This window comes from Carcharhinus amblyrhynchos, chromosome 5 (genome assembly GCF_965287045.1).
Source record: "Carcharhinus amblyrhynchos chromosome 5, sCarAmb.v2.hapA, whole genome shotgun sequence".
NCBI lineage: Eukaryota > Metazoa > Chordata > Chondrichthyes > Carcharhiniformes > Carcharhinidae > Carcharhinus > Carcharhinus amblyrhynchos.
This window is the reverse complement of record NC_137328.1, coordinates 106,799,465-106,823,152: the sequence shown is the minus strand read 5'-3', so window position 1 is coordinate 106,823,152 and position 23,688 is coordinate 106,799,465. Positions and strand designations below refer to the sequence as shown.

General features: G+C 42.8%; 1 protein-coding gene across 2 annotated transcripts in view; it reads right to left on the bottom strand.

Annotated features, from left to right (window-relative positions):
- Positions 1-12,539, bottom strand: part of acsl1a (acyl-CoA synthetase long chain family member 1a) — a 196,212-nt gene extending 183,673 nt beyond the window's left edge. For both annotated transcript variants that reach the window (XM_080189404.1, XM_080189405.1), the window contains exon 1: positions 12,470-12,539. The gene's annotated coding sequence lies outside the window, so the exon portion shown is untranslated. The remainder of the gene's footprint in view (positions 1-12,469) is intronic.
- Positions 12,540-23,688: the final 11,149 nt, after the last annotated feature.

Below are 23,688 nucleotides of genomic sequence, written 5' to 3'. Positions count from 1 at the left end.
GGGCGGGGGGCGGTGGCTGGTCCCCTCAAAAGGGGAATCTGACATGTTAGTAATAGAAGTTTTAGTGAAGCTGAAGATAGTCAATGTATGAGCGTAGAAAAGAAGCACATGTAGAGGCAGAGAAGTTCAGGCTTAGATCAGCAATTAGTTGTCTGCTGAAGGGAATATTAACAGATTTGATTCCCAAGAGCTTTGAACAATTTGTTTAATCCAAACTTTGCCTTAGGAATACTGGACACCCCCACCCTCCCTTTGCAAAGTGATATTGGAATACACTTGTGGTTCCAAACTAAGACCTGAAGAAGGATTATAGCATTCAAGCTCTCAGTGTGGGAACATCCAAGATCATGTGGGACTGTGACAGTCAAGTTTCTACAATCAAATTTGAAAATTCTGTGAAGCTTAGGTTTCCAATGTCGGGGAACAAATGGGACTCTGGCTTGCAGGAATTCAAGCAAGGAGTACTGACAGTTGACCTGCCTTTAGGTAGAAGTCAGAAGGAAGGTGTGTTTTTTCTTCTTTTCGTTTTCGTGATGGGCACCCTCAACAAGACCGGCAATTATTCCCTACCATTAGTTGCAAATGTAACAGGCTATCTTACTGAAATTCATGGTGGCCAGTTCAGGGGCACTTAAAAGACAGCCTGGTTGGACTTAAGAATGGGCTAGACTAGGTAACAATGACAGGTTTTCTACCTTAATAAAGACATTAGTAGCCTCCAGTTGGGTTGTTATGATGTTGGAGCTTCATGATCATATTTTATTAATACTAGCTTTTTATTTCAAGATAGAGTCATAGAGGTTCAGCCCAACTTGTCCATGCTGCCCTTTTTTTTGGAAAACCCCTAAGCTAATCCCAATTGCCCGCATATCCCTCTATACCCATTGTACCCATGTACCTATCTAAATACTTTTTAAAAGATAAAACTATACCTGCCTCTACCACTACCTCTAGCAGCTTGTTCCAGACACTCACCATCTTCTATGAAAATATTGCCCCTCTGGGCACTTTTGTATCTCTCCCCTCTCACCTTAAACCTATGCCGTCTAGTTTTAGACTCCCCTACCTTTGGCAAAAGATATTGATTATCTACTTTGTCAATGCCCCTCATTATTTTAAGACTTCTATGAGGTCACCCTCAGCCTCCTATGCTCCAGAGAGAAAAGTCCCAGTCTATTCAGCCTCTCCTTATAACTCAAACTATCAAGTCCCAGTAGCATTAGTAAATCTTTTCTACGCCCTTTCTGTTTAATAATATCCTTTCTATAATGGGTTATAATAGAACACAGTATTCTAAGTGTGACCTTATCAATGTCTTGTATAACTTCAACAAGACATCCCAACTCCTGTATTCAATGTTCTGACGGATGAAACCAAGCATGCCAAATGCCTTCTTTACCACTCTGTCCACCTGTGACTTCACTTTCAAGGAGCTATGAACATGTACCACTAGATCTCTTTGTGCTGTAACTCTTCCCAACACCCTACCATTAACTGAGTAAGTCCTGCCCTGGTTCAATCTACCAAAATGCATCACCTCGCATTTGTCTAAATTAAACTCCATCCGCCATTCGTCAGCCCACTGGCCCAATTGATCAAGATCCCATGGCAATTGGAGATAACTTTCTTCACTGTCCACTATGCCACCAAATTTTTAAAAATTTTTTTAAAAGCTGAATTCAAATTATCAAATTGTCACTGCGGGATTTAAACTTGCAACCTCTAAGTCCAGATCAGTGTGGTGGTGTAATATAGCCACCAGGTTGCAGAAGCAGGGAAGTCATGTTTGAATTGTATAGAACTTTGGTGAAGACAGGCTCGAGTGCTGTGTGCAGGTCTGGCTGCCACATTATCAGAAGGATGTAATTGCTTTGGAGGGAGTGCAGAGGTGGTTCACCAGGATGCTGCGTGGGATGCAGCATTTCTTGACAGAAGCCAGAAGGTGGTTGCAGAGGATTGTTTTTCAAACTGGAAGCCTGTGACCAGTGGTGTGCCTCAGGGATCAGTGCTTGGTCCACTTTGTCATTTATATTAATGATTTGGATGAGAACATAGGAGGCATGGTTAGTACACTTGCAGGTGACACCGAGATTGGTGGCATGGTGGATAGTGAAGAAAGTTATTTCCAATTGCAATGGGATCTTGATCAATTAGGCCAGTGGGCTGATGAATGGCAGATGGAGATTAATTTAGATAAATGCAAGGTGATGCATTTTGGTAGACTGAACCAGGGCAGGACTTACTCAGTTAATGGTAGGGTGTTTGAGATAGTTACAGAACAAAGAGATCTAAGGGTACATGTTCATAGCTCCTTGAAAAAGTGGAGTTACAGATAAACAGAGAAGGTGAAGAAGGCATTCAGCATGCTTGGTTTCATTGGTCAGAACATTGAATACAGGAGTTGGGGTGTCTTCTTCAAGTTGTACAAGAGATTGGTAAGACCACAGTGGAATACTGTGTACAGTTCTGGTCACTATTATAGAAAGGATATTATTAAACTAGAAAGAGTGCAGAAAAGATTTACTAGGATGCTACCAGGACTTGATGGTTTGAGTTATAAAGGAGAGACTGGATAGATTGGGTTTTTCCCCCCTCTGGATTATAGAAGGCTAAGGGGTGATCTTATAGAGGTCTATAAAATAATGAGGGGCATTGATCAGCTAGATAGTCAATATTTTTTCTCCAAAAGGTAGGGGAATCTAAAATCAGAGGGCATAGGTTTAAGGTGAGAGGGGAGAGCTGCAGAAGTGTCCAGAGGGGCAATTTTTTCCCACACAGAGGGTGGCGAGTGTCTGAAACAAGCTGCCAGAGGTAGTCGTAGAGGCGGGTACAATTTTAATCTCTTAAAAAGCATTTAGACAGTTATATGGGTAAGATAGATATAGAGGGATATGGTTCAAATGCGGGCAGTTTGGATTAGCTTAGGGGGTTTAAAAAAAAAGCGCAGCATGGACAAGTTGGGCCGAAGGGCCTTTTCCATGCTGTAAACCTCTGACTGTAAGTTATGAAGAGAGGTTGGATAGGCTTGGGTTGTTTTCATCAGAGCAGAGAAGACCGAAGGGCGACCTGATTATGAGACATGGGCAGAATGGATAAGGGACAGCTGTTCCCGTTAAATGAAGGTTCAGTTACAATGGAATATAGGTTAAAGATAAGAGGCAGGAGGTTTGGGAGGGGGAATGTGAGGAAAAAAAAAACTTTACCCAGAGCGTGGTGACAGTCTGGAATGCACTGCCTCGGAGCGTGCTGGAGACAGCTTACCTCACATTCTTTAAAAAGTGTCTGGATGAGCACTTGGCACATCATAACGTTCAGGGCTATGGGCCAAACGCTGGCAGATGGGATGAAGTGAGAGTTCAGGTGTTTCTAACGTGTCAATGTGAATCAATGGGCCAAAGGGTTTCTTCTGCACTGTATGATTCTATACTATCATATTCATGCACGCTTTGTTCTGAACATAGCCTCTGAGATTTCTGTTGCACACCCCAAACCGCTATATCGTTCTTCTAAACTAGTTTAATTTCTTGTGATCTTTTATTCAGAAAACGGACAAACAAATGAACAATGATCACAAAAAAACCTCAAAAATATAAAGCAATCAGCAGCTAAAAATGTTTTTTCTTGTTTGTTTCTATAATAAGGATTTTTTTCTCTTACATTTGTTCTCTTACATCTGTTCTCTGCCCGTTGAAGAGGTGGAGGCTGCCTCGCTAAATATTTTTAAGATGTGGGTTGATGGGTTTTTGATAAGCGAGGGGATTAAAGGTTATGGGGAGAGGGCAGGAAAGTGGAACTGAGCCACAACAGATCAGCCATGCTCTTATTGAATGGCAGGGCAGGCTCGAAGGGCTAGATGGCCTACTCCTGCTCCTATTTCTTATGTTGTTACGTTCTTATTTCCTACTGCTATTTTTAGCATGTAATACAAAATGCTATCCATCTGATCTTCACAAGAAACAGATTCTTGCAGGTTAAATCAAGAAATAATCCAAAATTAATCGTCAAATGATGCAACAAAAGATCTGTTCTCTACGAGTGTCATGATGCGGAGATGCCAGCATTGGACCGGGGTAAACACAGTAAGAAGCCTCACAACACCAGGTTAAAGTCCAACAGGTTTATTTGGTAGCAAAAGTCACTAGCTTTCAAGCCTCTGACCCTTCGTCAGGTGAGTGGAGAGTTCTGATCACAAACGGGGGATGTAAAGACACACACTCAGTTTACAGAATACTGATTAGAATGTGAGTTTTTACAGCTAATCAAGTCTCAAAGGTGCAGACAATGTGAGTGGAGATAGCATTAAGCATAGGTTAAAGCGATATGTATTGTCTCCAGACAGGACAGTAAGTGAGATTTTGCAAGCTTTTGCAAAATGTGTAATATATGTATTTTGTCTTGCAATGATTTTGCAAGACAATACACATCTCTAACCTATGCTTAATGCTATCTCCACTCACATTATCTGCACCTTTAAGACTTGATTACCTGTGAAAACTCACATTCTAATCAGTATTCTGTAAACTGAGTGTGTGTCTACATCCCGTTTGTGGTCAGAACTCTCCACTCACCTGATGAAGGGTCAGTGACCTGAAAACTAGTGGATTTTGCTCCCAGATAAGCCTGTTGGACTTTAACCTGGTGTTGTGAGTCGTCTTACTATCTCTACGAGTGTGCCAACTCGAAAAGAAAGTGTCAGAAAAAAATCTAAAGCACTCTGACAAAATCTATTTAACAGAAAGAATCCAAATATTACACACAACCACTGGTTTAAGTAAAATGACTTCTCGTCACACTAAGATTCAGTTGCTAAATTGCAGTTACAAATGTTCAACAAACATGCAATAGAAATAAGACTTTCCTTGTGGTAGCTGCCACCAGTTTTGGAACCCTAGTGTCCATTTTGACCCTCAAGTTGAGCTTCTGGCACCATATCTTACCCCATCCCCAAGACTACTTACTTTCACTTCTGCGTCATTGACTTTCTCCAACCCTGCCTCAGCTCATCTGCTACTGAAACCCGCACCTGTGTCTTTCCCACTTCTAAATACAACAATTCCAATGGTTTCCTAATTGGTCTCTCATCCTCCGCAACTCAAAGCAAATAATTCCTGACTAGATTTACTGGGAACTAAACTATTTTTAGTCTCCCCCAACAACTGGAAATACCTGTCTACAAAATGAAACCTCCTTGCAATTTGAAAAGATTTGCATATGGTCATTCCTCAGACTTCTGTTTCCTAGAGAAAGAGGCCGCAAGGCTTTTCAGCCTTTTCTGATAGTTCAACTGAAAGCTAGATCGAATGACGGTGACAGCTGCTCAGTAGGGCAGATCAGCATGCATAAATGGTTGCAGGTCAAGTACACACCAGACAACAGCAGTGAGGCAGCAAACTGTGGGAAAATTTGTTCCAGCAGCCAATGTCTTTGTGTCCTAGTCAGTGAGCCAAACTAATGGTCAAAGATGGTGGTGGAGAAAGAAACATGGGAAATGACATAGTCTCCTCATGTCATCTTGACGAGCATAACTGCTCATCAAGGCCATTGTACGATTCAACAAAGTCATTCCTGTATCCTAAGGGACTACTGATTCAGGGAGGGTACATAAGAGAATTTTCCATCAGACATCAGCTCAATAGAGGAATGGTGCAAGAATAAGGGGATCACCGACAGAAATCCTTCCGTTGAGTGGGTGATGAACATCCAAGTTTGCAAATTTTCTTCATGGTGCTTCCAAATAGCACCCAGCAGATGCAATATTGTGCAACTTTCCTCATACTTCTCCAACTCCCTTTAATGTCCAACCAGAATTTCCTCCATAGCACTTGACTGCTCCTGAAGATTACGCATCAACAGAAATGTTAATTCTGATCAAGATCACCACTGAACCTCCCACAGTCAAAGGGCCTGCTTGTTCTTTTTTTTATTCATTCATGGAATGTGGACACCTATCCCAAATTGCCCTTGAAGGGACAGTTGAAAGTCAACCACATTGCTATCGATCTGGAGTTAAATGTAGGCCAGACCAAGTTGGGATGGCAGATTTCTTTAAGGACATCAGTGAACTAGATGGGTTTTTAACAAGAATTGACAATGGTTTTGTGGTCAGACTTTTATTGAATTCAAATTTCACCATCTACCACAGTGGGATTCAAACCCAGGTCCCAGAGCATTAACCTCAGTTGCTCTGTTACTAGTCTGGTGACAATTCCACTATGCCACTGCCTCCCACATTACTGATTTTTTTTTACTGCCTGTGTTCATATGTGAAGGAAAATCTTTTGGGAAATGTACAGGAGAAACAGGAAGCATTAAAGGTGAAATTGTTTGCCAAGAGTAGCTCAAGTGAACACCTGTCCACCCTGCTGCGAGGGCTAAAAACCACTTGGCTGCCCATCTGCCCAGGGGGTCATCTGGTTTGGTTGAAATTCCTGCATGGACATCCCCAAACAACTTCACCTCCACAGCAGGAATGCTCACACACAAGATGCTTGACAGGACTTACAATGGAGAAGCTTTGTTGAAAACTTCACCGCAACCTTTGCCCCTCTCTTACCCAAGTGCATTTGTACAATTAATCTAACGGTGAAAGCACTATTGATTATTTTGACAGCATTCCATTAATATTAGTGATCCTGGGACTCAGAATCTAAAGAACTAACTTTAGATCCTAAACAATTAATCTTTCGGCATGGTGGCATTGTGTTTCTCCTTGCCCAATGTTGAAATAGGTCAATGGCCTGATCTAAAGTCACAGAAGCTGACAATTGTGTCGTCTAGCAAGCATTTTGAGAGTGTGAGCATTGTTGGAAGTTTGTTCTAATAGGGAATAAATTAACTTTTAAGCGTTTATATCATTCCACTTAGTTAAAGTTAAGAGATAAAATGTAGTCTGTTATCAAAATGGTTAGTTATTTCATAAATTGGGACAATTCCAAAATACACATATATCCAGTGATATCAGATATTTCACAACTTGCAAGAGCAGGTCGCCAGATAAAACATATTATTTTGTAAAATTGGTTTGGCAAGGACACAAACATTGAGGCATAAAGGAGGAGGTTGTTAAACCAGAATGAAATCCTGCCAATAGCCACTGAAGGTGTTAAGATGACAATTAACTAAACATCTAAAACAAAAATTGTTTCTAAAGTGAGAAGTAGGATTAGAGTGGATTAGTTTCTAGGTGATCAAACACAGACACATTATAATGGGCTGCATGGCCTCTTTCCATGCTGAATTTCCTATGATTCAATAAAATATCAAGTGAATTTTTCTTGAGGAAGTAACAATAAAGCTGAAATTATTTTAGATTTACTGGCCTGCATATTTTTGACAGCTATCCAATATAAATGTGTCTCTTTATATGTAAAGATCCAAATACACAGTGTTCCAAACATATATACAATGACACCCAACTCTACCTCACCACTCCTCTCTCGACCCCTCCACTGTTTGATTTGTCATACTTCTTATCCGATACCCAGCACTGCACAGGCTGAAAATTTCATCCAACAAAATAGTGTATTGTGAAGGCTGAGGCACTAGAGCTTTAATCTATGATACAACTGGACTGTTCACAATCTTGGCACCAAGATTGACCAAGATAAGCTTCCAACCGTATAACCATTCCATCATCGAGACTGACTGCTTGCACTGGCACATCATCATTTGTCCCCACTACTGCCTCAACTCATTTGCTGCTGAAATATTCATCCATGCCTTTCTTACTTTGCATTTTGCCTATTCCAATGCTTATCCGTCTAATCTCTAATTTTCCACTTTCCATAAACTTGAGCTCATCCAAAACTCCGCTTGTCGCATCTTATCTTGCACCAAGCTATCTGTGCGTAGTCACTATCAGACACTGATCTCTAATCCAGCATTCTTGTTTACAACTCTTTTATATAAGAACATAATAAGAACATAAGAAATAGGAGCAGAAGTAGGCCATCTAGCCCTTCGAGCCTGTCCCGCCATTCAATAAGATCATGGCTGATCTGTCGTGGCTCAGTTCCACAGTCCCGCCCTCTCCCCATAACCTTTAATCCCCTCGCTTATCAAAAACCCATCAACCCGCGTCTTAAAAATACTTAGTGAGGCAGCCTCCACCACTTCAACGGGCAGAGAATTCCAGAGATTCACCACCCTTTGAGTGAAGAAGTTCCTCCTCAACTCCGTTCTAAACCACCCCCCCCCTTTATCTTGAGGCTGTGCCCCCTAGTCCTACTGTCTTTTTTGAGCGGGAAGAGTCTCTCCACCTCTATCCTATCCATCCCATTCATCATCTTATATGTCTCAATGAGATCTCCCCTCATTCTTCTAAACTCTAACGAGTACAAGCCTAGTTTATTCAGCCTCTCCTCATAGCTCAACCCCCTCAACTCCGGGATCAGCCTAGTAAACCTCCTCTGCACTCCCTCCAAGGCCAAAATATCCTTGTGTAAGTGTGGCAACCAAAACTGCACACAGTACTCCAGCTGCGGCCTCACCAATGCCCTGTACAGCTGCAGCAAGACCTCCCTACTTTTATATTCAATCCCCCTCGCTATGAAGGCCAGCATCCCATTAGCCTCCCTGACCACCTGCTGCACCTGCAGGCTGGGTTTTTGCGACTCATGCACAAGGACCCCGAGGTCCCTCTGCACCGTCGCCTGCTGCAGTTTTTTGCCACGTAAGTAATAGTCCTTCCTACCATTATTCCTACCAAAGTGGACCACCTCGCACTTGCCAACATTAAATTCCATTTGCCAGTTCCTGGCCCATTCGCCCAGCCTATCTAGATCCTTCTGCAGACTCTCCACACCCTCTGTGTTCCGACTGTCAATCCCACCCAAGTCTACACCCTCTGTGCTTTTCTAATTCTGCTCTCTTCCACATCCCGAGTTTTCATTACTGTATGATTGACAGTTGTGCCTTCAGCTGTCTCAGATCAAAACTCTGGAATCCTCTCCCTAAATCTGTCCAGCTTTATGACACGCCTTCAAAGCTTTCTCTGTCATCTGCGTAATATCCCCTCAATTGAGGGAACACTGGCAAAGCAGGAATGTCACTTCACCAGTAATCCAGAGATCCATGCAAATCCTCTGAGAGCACAGGTTCAAATCCCACCATGGGAGGAATGTCAATTCAATTAATAAAATCTGGAATTCAATACTAGTCCTGCCTCAGTAACAGGTGACAAAAAGCTATCTGCGATTATTGTAAAAACCCATTTCATTCATCAACCGGAAGGAAATTTGTATCTGGGGCCCACCCAGTGCAAGGGCAATTAGGGATGGGCAACAAATGCTTGCCTTGCTAGTTTCACCCACAACCCATGAAAATTTTTTTTTAAAATTATGGCTCTGTATTGTACTGCGCATTCTCTTATGAAATGTGTTAGGCTGTATGTTGGCAAGTGTGAGGTTATCCACTTTGGCAGGAATAATAGTAGGAGGGACTACTATTTAAAGGGCGAAAAGCTGCAGCATGCTACGGTGCAGAGGGACCTGGGGGTCCTTGAGCATGAGTCGCAAAAACCCAGCCTACAGGTGCAGCAGGTGATCAGGAAGGCAAATGGGATGCTGGCCTTCATAGCGAGGGGGATTGAATATAAAAGTAGGGAGGTCTTGCTGCAACTGTACAGGGTACTGGTGAGGCCGCAGCTGGAGTACAGTGTGCAGTTTTTGGTTGCCGCACTTGTACAAGGATATTTTGGCCTTGGAGGGAGTGCAGAGGAAGTTCACTAGGCGGAGTTGAGAGGGTTGAACTATGAAGAGAGGCTGAATAGACTGGGCTTGTACTCGTTGGAGTTTAGAAGGATGAGGGGGGATCTTATTGAGACGTATAAGATGATGAAGGGGATGGATAGGGTAGAGGTAGAGAGGTTCTTCCCGCTCAGAAAGGACAGCAGGACTAGAGGGCACAGCCTCAAGATAAGGGGGGGCAGTTTAGAACGGAGTTGAGGAGGAACTTCTTCACTCAAAGGGTGGTGAATCTCTGGAATTCTCTGCCCGTTGAAGTGGTGGAGGCTACCTCGCTAAACACATTTAAGACACGGGTAGATAGGTTTTTGGTAGGCAAGGGAATTAAGGGTTATGGGGAGAAAGCGGGAAAGTGGAACTGAGCCACTTCAGATCAGCCATGATCTTATTGAATGGCGGGGCAGGCTCGAGGGGCTAGATGGCCTACTCCTGCTCCTATTTCTTATGTTCTTATGTTTTAGGTTAAAGGCACTATGTAAATGTTGCGAGCTGTTGCTATTGAGGCATACAAAGCATCTATACTGAAGTGGAATCTTACAGCTTGAATTTTTTTGATATGATTCGAAACAATAACAATCTGTCCTGAACAGATGTACCTGTTTCCCAGCAGTGGCCAGCTTGTTATACGCGTGCTGCTTTGCTGTTAGTTAGTGTATTCCTAAAATGGGATCTCAATTTATCATACAAAAATTACTTATACCTTAAAATTGATTTCAAATTAAAATTTATGCCAATACTTTCCCCCTTCTACATGTTGTGCTCTGGTGACATTACTCACAGCTTAATCTATCAGCTTCCAGTGCCAGTTCCCTTTAGGCCACTCCCATCAATCTTTCTTGCCTTTGCTGCCTGATTGTTTTACCAACATCACTGTGAATGAGAAAAGCTTTCCAGAGTCCATAATAATTTTCTGCCACACACCTAGTGAGCCCACTTTAAACATCCGACCCATCGCCAAGATCACTCATTTTCACCTCAGTAATTCTGCCTACTGCTGCTCCATATTCACATCCACTGAAACTCTTATCCACAAGACCTTTTTATCCTCTCTAGTCCACTGCCTTATCCTCCTTCCCAGTTTTTCATTCCTTTCGAACTCCAACTTGTCCAAAATTCAGCCACCTGTATCCAATCCTGCACTAAATTTTGTGCATCCATGTCCATTTCCCTATTGACTTGTGCTAACTTGCTGTTGCCAAATTGCATTAAAACTAAGATAAAATAATTGAATGGTATAGCACAGAATGAGGCCATTCAAACTCCAATCTACTACACACATCCAAAACGCTGATCATAAATTGCACTCCCATTCATCTCTCACCCCTGTGCACACTGAGCTCCATGGGCTCCCTTGGCAACACCTCAACTTTCAAAAAAAAGTCATCATATTATTCTGTTCAAATTCCATCCCACCCTCCCCTCATTAACCTCTACCAGTGACCTTCCACTCTATAACTCTCTGAGAACTCAGTGCTCTTACAATTTGGGCCTCATGTGCCTTCCCAGTTTCCTGTACTCCAAAGGACATGAGAAAAGTGAAGAAAGCAGATAGTAAGTCACTAACCTCTTTTCTTTTCTCACGTCCTTTAGCAAATCCTTCAATTTGACCAAGCTTTTGGTCATAGATCCGGATATGAGGCTTAATGTCATCTTTGTTTGCTAATGCTCCTGAGCAGCCTATTGGCATGATTTTGGTAGGCTATACAAATGCAAGCTTTTGTTGCTGAATGTAACAGTCACATAACAAAACAAGCCAAGGCAAAAAAAAATCAATCACAATATGGTCCAGATGGAACTTAGCTGGCATTTCAGTAGCGCTGCTTAGTCTATTTTTCCCTGGACAATTACAGGGAGCATCAAAAACATTAAATGTAAGAAAAAGTAAATGTACAATTTCTCCTCAAATTTAAAAGGTACAAGGACACATATTTAAACATAAAATGGATACATTGCATTTAAAAAAATACTGTTTGACAATTTTACATGCCCATGCAGAGACTCAGAGCTCAGGTTGCAGGGAGTTGGGGAATTAGATACCTTTGCTCTTAAACAAGTGGGATTTTCTTTGAAGTTTATTTATTAGCGTCACAAGTAGGCTAACACTAAAACTGCAGCGAAGTTACTACGAAAATCCCGTAATCGCCACACTCTGGCGTCTGTTCGGGTACATTGAGGGAAAATTTAGCATGGCCAATGCATCTAACTTGTCAGTCTATGACAGACCGAATAAGGTGAGGGTCACCAGCTCCGGGCTGAATAACGTGGTACCTATGCTACTATATCAAATCTTACAAGGCGCTGTGGCGGAGGGGGACAGGCGAGCAACAACAATCTCGCACTCTCTATATCCAAGTGAGGCTCACAACCTGTATAGGAATGTTAATACTTCCGAGGAAGCAACATTTAGTTATTTCACATTCCATCTTCAATTCACTCGGATACATTTAGTAACAATGTGCTCTGAACATTCTGTCACTCAGCATGAACGCTCCCCCCAACAACGCTACTACACATGCGCAGTGACCGGTTTCGCTGTCTTGTGAGGTAGGACAGCAGCAGCAGTGGCGGCGCGCGCGCACACACACACACACACGCAGAATAACCGGGAGATGTTGCTAATGTTGCCACCTTTCATTCCTGCCTGGTTATAATCATGAATTGCAACATTGTTTCTTTTTGAAAGATGAGGAATTCTCTCTCTCTCTCTCTCTCATACACACACAAACCTGTCCGCACTCCGACGCCTCCACCATGTGTGTCCACCTTAGGCTGCAGCCTCTCAGCTCTTTACTGAGCTCTCTCCGGCAGCTGCGGCCAATCACTTCGCCCGCTCAGCCTGGGCGCCACGGGCAGGATTCCGCGCGGTCCACACGCCCCAGACTCGTGTTTCGTCCCTGTCTCCAAATCGCCAACTCTCCGTCTTCCACCTTGGCTTTAAGGGGATGTTGACCGATTCTGAATCGCTGTCATTGCGAGGGTCATGTAGCAAACACTGCTGTTGTCAACATTCACCAAACGAATTGAAGTGGGAGAGACCCCGCTTTAATTTTTGGAGAGTCTCTTCACTTTCACGAGGGTTGGATGCTGATTTCTGTTTCGGTTTGTGTAGCAGTAAGAACGTTAAATGTATTTAATTGAAAGAACACTGGCGGGGGGGGGGGGGCGGTTGTTGGTGATAATACTCAATTAGATTTAAAGTATTTATGGAAAGGGACTATAATCCAAAAGTTAAAAATACCCCAGTGGAAAAGAGCCGATTTCAATGGTTTGTGAAGGGATTAAGCTCAGGTGCAGTGAAGCAAAGGATGGTCAAGAGCAAGCTGTCAATGGAGAAATAGTTTAGGTACAAGCCAAACATACTCCCAAAAGAAGAAAAATGGGACACCCAAAGTTAGTGCCCTGGAAGAAGAAATGAATGAATATTAAATAAGTATAAACTAATGTTAAGTCGAGGACAGTAAGAAGTCTCACAACACCAGGTTAAAGTCCAACAGATTTTTATGGTATCACGAGCTTTCAGAGCGCTGCTCCTTCAGGTGAATGGTGAGATGGGTTCACAAACACATCATATATTGACAGAGACACAGTAGCAACATCTTGCAGAATAGATAAGGAGAAACCAATGGATGTTGTGTGTTTGGATTTTCAGAAGGCTTTCGATAAGGTCTCACACAGATGGTTAGTAAGCAAAATTGGAGCTCATGGGATTGGAGGTAATGTAGTAGCATGGATTGAGGATTGGGGTTAATGGGCAGAAAATAGCAAATAGGAATAAACAGGTCATTTTCAGGTTGACAGGCTGCAACCAGTTGAATATAACATGGATCAGTACTTGGGCCCCAACTGTTCACGGTCAATTCAATGATTTGGATGTGGGGACCAAACTTAATATTTCCAAGTTTGCCAATGACATAAACTTGCTGGGAATGAGGGTTGTGACAAGGATATAAGGAGATTTAGACAGGTTGTGAAAGGACAAGAACTGGTAGGTGAAGTATAGTGTGAGAAAATGTGAAGTTATCCACTTTGGTAGAAAAACAAAAATAGAGTATTTCTTAAATTCTGAACGATAACGAGGTATTTATGTCCCAGAGGGTCTTGGGTGTTTTTGCTCATGAAACATTGAAAGCTAAAATGCAGGCGTAACAAGAAGTTTTTAACGTATTTATTCCTTCATGGAATGTGGGCATTGCTGGCTAGAGCAATATTTATTGCCCATCTGTAATTGACCTTGAGAAGGTAGTGGTGAGCTGCCTTCTTGAATTGCTGGAGTCTATACATGAAGGAATACCCACAGTGCTGTTAGGAACTGAGTTCCAGGATTTTGACCTAGCAACAATAAAAGAACACAATGTTGTTTGACTTGCAGGTGATGTTGCTACCCTGGTCATTTCAAGGTGGTAGAAGTTGAGAGTTTGGAAACTGTTGTCAAAGGCAAAAAGTGTGTTGACCTTAATTGAAAGAGAACTTGTGTACCGGAGCAAAGATGCAATTGTAGAGGGCCTTGGTAAGATCACAACTGAAGTATTGAGTACAGTTTGGTCTCCTGACCTACAGAAAGATATACTTAAAATAGAGGGAGTGTGGGGAAGGTTTACCAGACTGATTCCTGGGATTGTCCAATGAGGAAAATTTGAGGAGACAGGCCCTGTATTCTCAGGTTTAGAAGAACGTGAGGTGACCTCATTGGAGCATACAATGAGGTTCAACAGGGTTGATGCAGGAAGTATGTTTCCCCCGGCTGGAGGGAGTCTGGAAACAGAGGATGTAATCACAAAATAATGGGCAGGCCATGTGGACTGAGATAAGGAGGAATTTCTTAGCACACCGGATGGTGAATCTTTGGAATTCTGTACCCCAGAGGCTATGGAAGCTCAGTTGTTGAGTAGGTTCAAGACCAAGATTGATGGATTTCTAGAAATTAAAGATGTCAAGGGATACAGGAAAATGCCAGAAAATGACATAGAAGTAGAAGGTCAACATGATCTTGTTGAATGGGGGAGCAGGCCTGAGGGCTGAATGGCCTACTCCTCCTATTTCCTTTGTTCCATTGTGACATAGACTCAAAGAGCAATACAGCATTGCAACAGCCCTTTGTCCCAACTGATTCATGCCACCATGGTGCCCTCCCAGCCAGTCCCAATTGCCTGTGTTTGGCCCATATCCCTTTAATCCTCTCTCATGCATATACTTATCCAAATGCTTTTTAAATGTTGCTATTGTACCAGGTCAACCAGTTTTTCTGACAGTTCATTCCATATATGAAGAAGTTGCCCTTCAGGTCCCTTTTAAATCTTCCTCCTCTCACCTTAAACCTAGTTTTCAATTCCCCTTTCCTGGGGAAAAGACTATGTTCATCTTATCTATACTCCTCATGATTTTATACACCTCATTATACACCTTATTCTCCTACGTTCCAAGGAATAAAGTCCTAACTTGGTTAACCTCACCCTATAACTCAAGCCCTCTGGCAATATCCTTGTAAATCTTCTTTGCACTCTTCCCAGTTTATATCTTTCTTTTAACAGGGTGACCAAAACTGTAGACAAAACTCTAAGTGCGGCCTCATCGTTCACTTTTACAACTGTAACATAATGTCCCAACTCCTATACTCAGTGTCCTGACTGATAAAGGCCAATGTGCTAAACGCCTTCTTCAACACCATGTCTACCTGTGATGCTGCTTTGTATTTGAAATCTTTGGTCCCTCTGTTCCTCAGCACTCCCCAGGATCTTATCATTCACTGTATAAATCCTACCCTCGTTTGGCTTTCCAAAATTCAACACTTCACACTTATCTGTACTGAAATCCATTTGCCAATCCTCAGCTCACTTCCCTAACTGATCAAGGTACCCCTGTAATTTTTAATAACCTTCTTCACTATCAACGATACTTCCTAATTCAGTATCATCCACAAACTTATTAACCATACCTTGTACATTCATATCCAAATCATTTATATAATAATGAATAACAAGGGTTTCAATACAAACCCCTAACGCACACCACTAGCCAATGAGAAACAACCTTCAGCCATCATCCACTGCTTCCTACCACAGAGCCAATCTGGAATCCAATTAGCTAACTCTCTGGATCCCATGTGTCCTAACCTTTCAGACTAGTCTGTTGAGAATGTGTATAAGGTAGATTGAGATGAGGAAAGGTTAAAATTGGGGTGCGTAACCAAAAATCAGTTGAGGGATAAACTGGTTATGGAGAGGGCCTGAGGAGAGGGCGACAAGGCTCACCGAAACTAATGATCACGTTAAAGAAACTGCTAATAGGTAATTGTGGTTCTGGCTTTGAAGAGCAAGGCCTTATCAATAGGCCTTTTGTTCTTGAAAGTGGAGGGTTCGAGTCCCCCACATGTGCCTGGAGGTTAGAGTCCACAGGTTTATTCAGTAGAATTGGTGAGCCAATACCAAAGGGTTCAAGTCCCTAGTAAGATATAAGTGGGTTAACAAGAAAGAGGTTTGAGTCCTCAGAGAATTAGGCAGTTAACTTTGAGGTCATGGGGGTTCGAGTCCCTGTAACGATTGAAAACTAATAGAACTGCACGTCTGAAACTACGTCCTGCCTTAGACTGGTTGTTAAGAGGAGAAATCTCCCACGCGAAAATCAGGACCCTGAAGTGGACGTAAGAGCAAGACTGTGCAGTCCGTATGGGTCAAACTTTAGATAAGGCAGGTCCATCCACCCCGCTGGGGAAATTACACACGGAAAATCCACAGGATGATCAGAAGTATCAGAGATTAAGTGCGCGCCTAAATAAGAAATTGGGTAATGAATTATGGCCATTGGGAGGTACTTGGGATTTAGAGAAGTGTAAAAAGGCAGAGCAAGAGGTATGGAAATCAAATGCCTCTCAAAAGTGGAAAAACCTTATGTCTGGATGGTCTAAGGTAGCTACTCGATTAAATGAGAAATCGAAACAAAATTCATGGCAGGTTAATGCGAAAAGGAGAAACATACCCTCGAAGGATGATACTGGCAATGTTAGACATTGGCAAGTGTTAAAAGCTTTATGTGAAATACATGATCACAGTATAAAGGTTAATGCAAGGCCTCTTGATGTGACTGATTTTGAAAAACAAATGTGGCCCATGGATATATCTGGATTGCAGGCCCTCTTTAATAACAGGGAAGAAACCGAGACTGAGAACTGCATCATGTCCCGGCTGCATCCTACCGCACCCCAAGTCCATCATCCTCAGACCTCCAGCCAAAATTTATATCCCTCATCTCCTTCCGTGGCGGTATCACTCCATCCCCCTTACCCTCCAATCAATAATTACCCCCCCCTCCTCTGGAGGGCCAGGACCCGGTACATCGGGAGTACTCACCGATCCGTTAGCCAGATGTACCCACAGCCAGACTAAAGTTAATGCTGATATGACAGCCGGCCCTGCCCCAAAGACTAAAAACACCTCGCACTCGACCAGAAAGAAACAAAAGGGCCAAAGAAGAAGATTACATAATATGTATGTGGGAGACTCAAACCATTCTGATTCCTCCTCCTCGGAGACAGAAACAGAGTAGACTAAGCAATTGTGAAATTGCCCTCCTCCACAACCCTTTATTGACCTTTTGCCTTTTGTTCCGTCCTTAATCCCGCCACCTTCTTGGATACTGCCCCTACTCATTTATCAGAACCCTCCCATTCCTGCCCTGAGCTCAATCACCTCCAGACCTCTCCTTGTCCTGACCTCACGGACCAAGCTCTCCCCAATCCTGATCTCGTCCTTTATGTAGACGGTTCCTCCTCCGTCTCGCCTGCTGGTGACCGCCTCTCCGGTTACGCAGTAGTTTCTGACTCCTCCACTCTTGAAGCCACAGCATTAGTGCCGCTGTTTCAGTTCAGAAAGCGAAACTTTTTGCACTCACATGTGCCTGAATACTGTCCACTAATAGAGTGGTCAATGTATATACAGACTCCCGATAAGCTTTTGGGGTTGCACCCAATTTTGGTGCCTTATGGGCCACGTGGGACTTCCAAACTTCATCGGGCTCCCCCCTCTCTAACTCTGTGTATATCCAGGCCATTCTTCTGCCCAAATGACTGTCCATTATCAAATGAGCTGCCCATCGCACTGCCAACTCCCCTGACCCCTGTGGGAATTCCGCGGCTGATACAGCAGCTCAACAGGCCTCGGTTTCACAACTACTTATTGTTTCCTTGGGCACACAAGTCTTAACTGTGCAGACTGGCAAAGGTAATCCAGACATGTCCATCCTTCTTACTCTTCAAGGGGATGCCCCTGCCTTGGAACGGGACATCTGGCGGCAGCATCACTGCTGTCTAGATCCTGATACCGTCCTTTGGTGTTCAACTATTGGTCAAGTCTGCGTTCCGGATACCCTTCTGTCTTTGCTAATTGATCAGTTACATACGGATGCTCACCTTGGAAAGGAGGGAATGTGTAGACTCCTTCTAAGGACATGGTGGAATCCGCAACTCAATGAGGCAGCAGAACAACGAGCAAAGAACTGTCGCATATGCCAGAAAGTCAACCCCGGCAAATCTATTGGCTGCAACAAAGGGAGTACACCAGTTTCAGCCACTCCCTTTCATACTTTGCAGATGGACTTTTATCGAACTACTCAGAGCACATTGTTATTAGTATTTCCTGTAATTGTTGATGCGTTTAGCAAATGGATCGAAGCAATAACAACAATGAACAACAAGGCTTCCACAGTAGTGCAGATCCTACTAAAGGAAATAATCCCGAGGTTTGGGATACCACAAAGACTTTCTCCCGATAATGGGCCACACTTTGTTGGAAAGATCAACCAAGAACTATGCTCTGTGCTTAAAATTAACCAACAATTCCACTGCTCCCATCACCCAAGGGCTGCGGGGATGGTGGAACGCGCAAATGGATTCCTTAAGGATAAGCTAACCAAACTCAGCCTTGAGACAGGACTGAGTTGGCTAAAGGTCCTCCCATTGGCACTCTATCATATGCACATTACCTCCCATGCTGGTACCGGTTTAAATGCTGCTGAGATAATATATGGGCGCCCACTTAGAACCCCTTGGGATAGTGCTACACCTCCTCCACCCCAGATAGATCTACCTGTCAGGTCTGACCAACTCCAGAATATTTTAAACAATTGACTATGTCTCTTAAGTTTTTACACACTCAGGTGAAGGAATCTACCAGGCCTCCGCCCGACAAGGACAGAGATTGGGAAGGAGTTGAAACCAGGCACTGGGTGCTGATTCATGACTGGGAATGACCCAAACTAGGACCTCGCTGGAGAGGACCCTTCCAAGTTCTGCTACAGACCTCAACCGCGTTGAAGGTGAAAGGGCAGGAAAGATGGATACATCTGAGTGACTGTAAGCGTTGGACAGCTTGATCACACCTAATCCAGAACGACTAATGAAGAAAGATCTGTCAACTTCAAAAACCAGGATCTCAGACTTTTTCTGGATTTTCTAACTGTTCCTCCCCAACGCTTTTTGATTGTTATAAAGTGTGATCTTATCGTTGCTGTCACCCTCGCAGGTAACAGTTGATGGAATTTGGAGTTAGTATAAAGGGAGTGGACTTATGGGTAAATGTGTGAGTTCTAGTGGCTCTAGTCCTTGAGTCAGAAGCTAGAACCATTATTTGCAAGACTAATTAATCCAACCAGGTACGTCATTTGTGCTCAAGGGATGTTCTTGTTTGTAATGACACCCGTGAAGGCTTACTTGGATGGTGGAATGCAATTAAAATTGACTTCTGTAATGGGTACCTAGGCCAGGCAGATAGAAAATTGGTTTTAGATAAACGCAAACTTTGGATTGGTTAATTAATGCTGCAATCTACGTGGGAATGGTGGTCATGGGAATATTCATGGGGATTGCTGTCCTTAAGTGCATTTTACAACGTATGATGTCTTCTATGCAGGTTCTGTTACCTGGAAAACGGGCCTTGCTCGTTAACATAACCGAATGCGATCCTGTAACCCCTGCCCTTGACCCATTCATGGACACTGAGGATTGTCATGAAATGACAAAAGGAAGGAATGAGAATGTGTATAAGGTAGATTGAGAAGAGGAAAGGGTTAAAATTGGGATGCGTAACTAGAAATCAGTTGAGGGATAAACTGGTTATGGAAAGGGCCTGTGGCGAGGGCAACCAGGCTCACTGAAACTAATGATCACATTAAATAAACTGCTAATAGGTAATTGTGGTTCTGGCTTCGAAGGGCAAGGCCTTATCGATTGGCCTTTTGTTCTTGAAAGTAATCAAATCAAAATGTAACAATACAGATATGCCCTTATTGGCGAACAGAAGTATGTGGATGCATCTCCATCGTGTATAACTGAAACTGTTTTGTGAGCCAGACAGAGACTTACGAACCCATGCTTGATGCACATGGTCTAGCGATCTCTCCTCCGATTCAATAAAGAAGGTTTGCGGAGAAACCTGTATCTCATCAGTTTTTGATCCGACTTCCGAAAGCAAATTCCACGCTATAATGCAGGACCTTCTGGAAGGCCTTACTAAAGTCCATATAGACAACATCTCCTGCCCTCCCCTCATCCATCCTCTTGGTTACCTCTTTGGAAACTCTAAAAGATTGATCAGAAATTACTTCCCATGTATAAAGCCATACCAACTATCCCTAATCAAACTTTGACTATCCAAATGTTGGTAGAACCTGTCCCTCAGAATCCCCTCCAGTAACTTAGCCACCAGTGATGTCAGGCTCACTGGCCTGTAAATTCCTGGCTTGTCTTTGCTACCCCTCTTAAAAAACGGAACATTAGCCACCCTTCCGTCTTCCGGAACTTTGCCAGTGGAAAGAGATAAAGCATATCCAATTCACTGCTGGCCAGACTTCCATATTCTACCCTTTGTGAACTCAAGATCACCATGCTTGTATTCACATCAAATTTAACCCCTCTTTCATCTCTATGTTCAGTGAGCTATATTGGCTCCCAGTCAAGCAACAACACAATTTTAAAATTCTTATCTTTATTTAAAAGTTGATACATAGTCTTGCCTCCTCCTATCTCTGTAATCTCCTCCAACCTTTTTAAATATTTGCATTTATTTAAAGCCAGCCTCATGCATTCCTGATTTTAATCACTCCATGATTGATGGCTGTGCCTTCACCATAAACTCAGGAATTCCCTCGCTAAACCTTTCTACCTCTCTGTTCTCCTTAAGATGCTCCTTAAAATCTGCCCTTTCACCAGGCATTTGGCCATTTGCCCTTATATCTCTACATGTACTTTAGTGTCAAATTTTGCTTTTTAATGCTCCTGTGAAATGCCATATATGTTTTATCATGTTAAAGGCACTATATATATTAATACAAGTTATTGTCAGATGCATCCCACGTTGCTGAGGGAAGCTCAGGTGGAGATAGAAGCCCTGACAGGTCTTTCAATCCTGTGGGAGGGATAAGCTTGTTGTGACTATTGGCCAATCATCACATTCTAACAACAATGGTGGAAGACTATTGCATACCAATTTTCTCTTGGCGAAGCATGGGATAAAAAGGATCAATCAACACAGATTTGTTGAGGGCAAATCATGTCTAACCGTTCTTACTGAGTTTTTTGATGAAGTAACAGAGAAGTGTGATGAAGGTCGTTTATTTTTAAATGCAGTATATATTGTATACATAGACTTTCAAAAGGCATTCGATAAAGTGCTACAAAACGGATTTGTTCAGAAATATAAAGGCACAAGGGATTAAAGGATGATGGTGACTTGGGTACAAAGTTGACCAAAGAATTAAAGAGAGAGAGCAGTGTCGAATGTTATTTCCCTAAGTGGGGTGAAACACGAGCGGAATTTAAGGGTTCGCTAGTCCCAAAAATATAAAATCCCACCCAAGGTAAATTGACTTTCCCCTGTCCAGCCTATCACCCGCACCAATTCCCTGCTGGGCAAGCTGGTAAAATTCTGGCCATGGTGTGGTCTCCCAGGGGTCAGTAATTGGAACCATTGTATTCCTTATTATATATGAATGATCTAGATTTGGTTGCAGGGAGTAAAATTTCAAAACTTGTATGTGACATCAAACTTGACAATGTGGTAAATGGGGTAGCAGCAGACTATGGGCGGCATAGTGCCACAGTGTTTAGCACTGCTGCCTCAGCGCCAGGAACCTGGGTTTGATTCCTGGCTTGGATCACCGTGTGGTGTTTGCACGTTCTCTCCTTGTCTGCGTGAGTTTCCTCCCATGCTCCAAAGATGTGCGGATTAAGTGGATTGGCCATGATAAATTGCCCTTTAGTGCCAGGGGGACAAGCTGGAATAAATGCATTAGGTTACAGGGATAGGGCCTGGGTGGGATTGTGGTCGGTGCAGACTTGATGGGCCGAATGGCGTCCAGAACGACCAAGTTAATGTGACCAAGTATGGAGTGATACATTTAGGGAGAAACAACATGGAGATCCAGGATAAATCTAAATGGTCCTTTCTTAAGGGATTTGTAAAAGTAGAGGAACCTGGGGGTGCATATTCATTAATCCTTGAAGTCGACAGGGTGAGTTGATAAGGTGGGGCCAAGAAGAGAAGATTTTCTGGTCAGCAGTTTAGTGGGAGCATGGTCAAGGAAGCAGAAGTGGTTCTGATAAAAATTATGTACTGGAGAGAACATAAGGGGATAAAAGAGAGAAACTAATGAAGACATGAGTTCAGGCTTTGGGAGAATTGACTTGGTGGGCAAGGAGAAGGGACATATGGCAGAGGCAGTTGAATTGATGGTGGTCGATTAGCAGTTGGTTAGCTCAGATGGTTAGAGTGTGATGTTAATAATGCCAAGGTCGTGGGGTCAAAATCTGTACTGACTGGTGAGGTTTTATGGGCAGCACAGTGGTTGGCACTGCTGCCTCACAATGCCAGGGACCCAGATTCAATTCACAGCATGGGTGACTGTCTCCCCGTGTCTGCGTGGGTTTCTTCCAGGTGCTCCAGTTTCCTCCCCACAGTCAGAAGACTGTTAGGTGCATTGGTCATACTAAATTCTCCCTCAGTGTATCCGAACAGGTATGGCGATTCAGGGATTTTCAAAGTAACTTCATTGCAGTGTTAATGTAAGCCTATTTGTGACTAATAAATAAACTTTACTTATTTGATGGTTCCAACCTAAGAGATAGAGAAGCTTTTTGTACAACAACCTGCATTCATATAACCCGTTAGTAAAACATGCCACTGTACTTCACAGGAGTGTTATTAAAAAATACATATTGTCGAACATGAGGGTGGAATGGGCAAAAGAGACAAGTTGACAGAGATGGTCGGTAATGGAGAAAAGAAACTAGGCATTGCACATTTCAAGGATGCTCCTGTTTTAGTGATTGGTTTTGACAGAACAGAACAAAGCCTTCTTGGAATCCAGACAGATTTGGTAATTGATGACTAAACCAGTTGTATGCCGGATATGTTCAAGTGTGTGTCCCTTAGATTTGAGTGAATGAAGATAGGAGGAGAGACACTTGATAATTTGAAAATGCTGTTGTATAGTGACTGTAGATCCTGACATTAGCGAGGAGATTAAAGAGCTTATTATGAACATTATGTAATTTTAACCATATGGGATATAATTTTAAAAGCAACATCTGTACATTTACCAGACTGTAGAGTGCTCTAAGCAAGTATTTCCACTCAAATAGATTAAAACGTCCTTTCAGCAAACTGCACACTTTTTGGATGTGAATTACTCATTATTTTTCTGTTTTCATCCTTTGATTTTCAAAATGCTCATGGAAATCTCTAATTTGAGGAATCTTAGAATCTTTATGGTCTTGATATGCTGTTAACATACATGCATTTTTTGACCTTCTGTGATTGTCAAATTGTTTTTCAGTCTACTTCAGACATTCTCAAATCTGAGGGATTGGGGGCAGTGGGAAGGAGGTAAATTGAGATTAATTGGGGCTTCTAAGGAGAACAGGATGGTCAAAAAGAAGGGCCATACAGCCAGTTGAGGT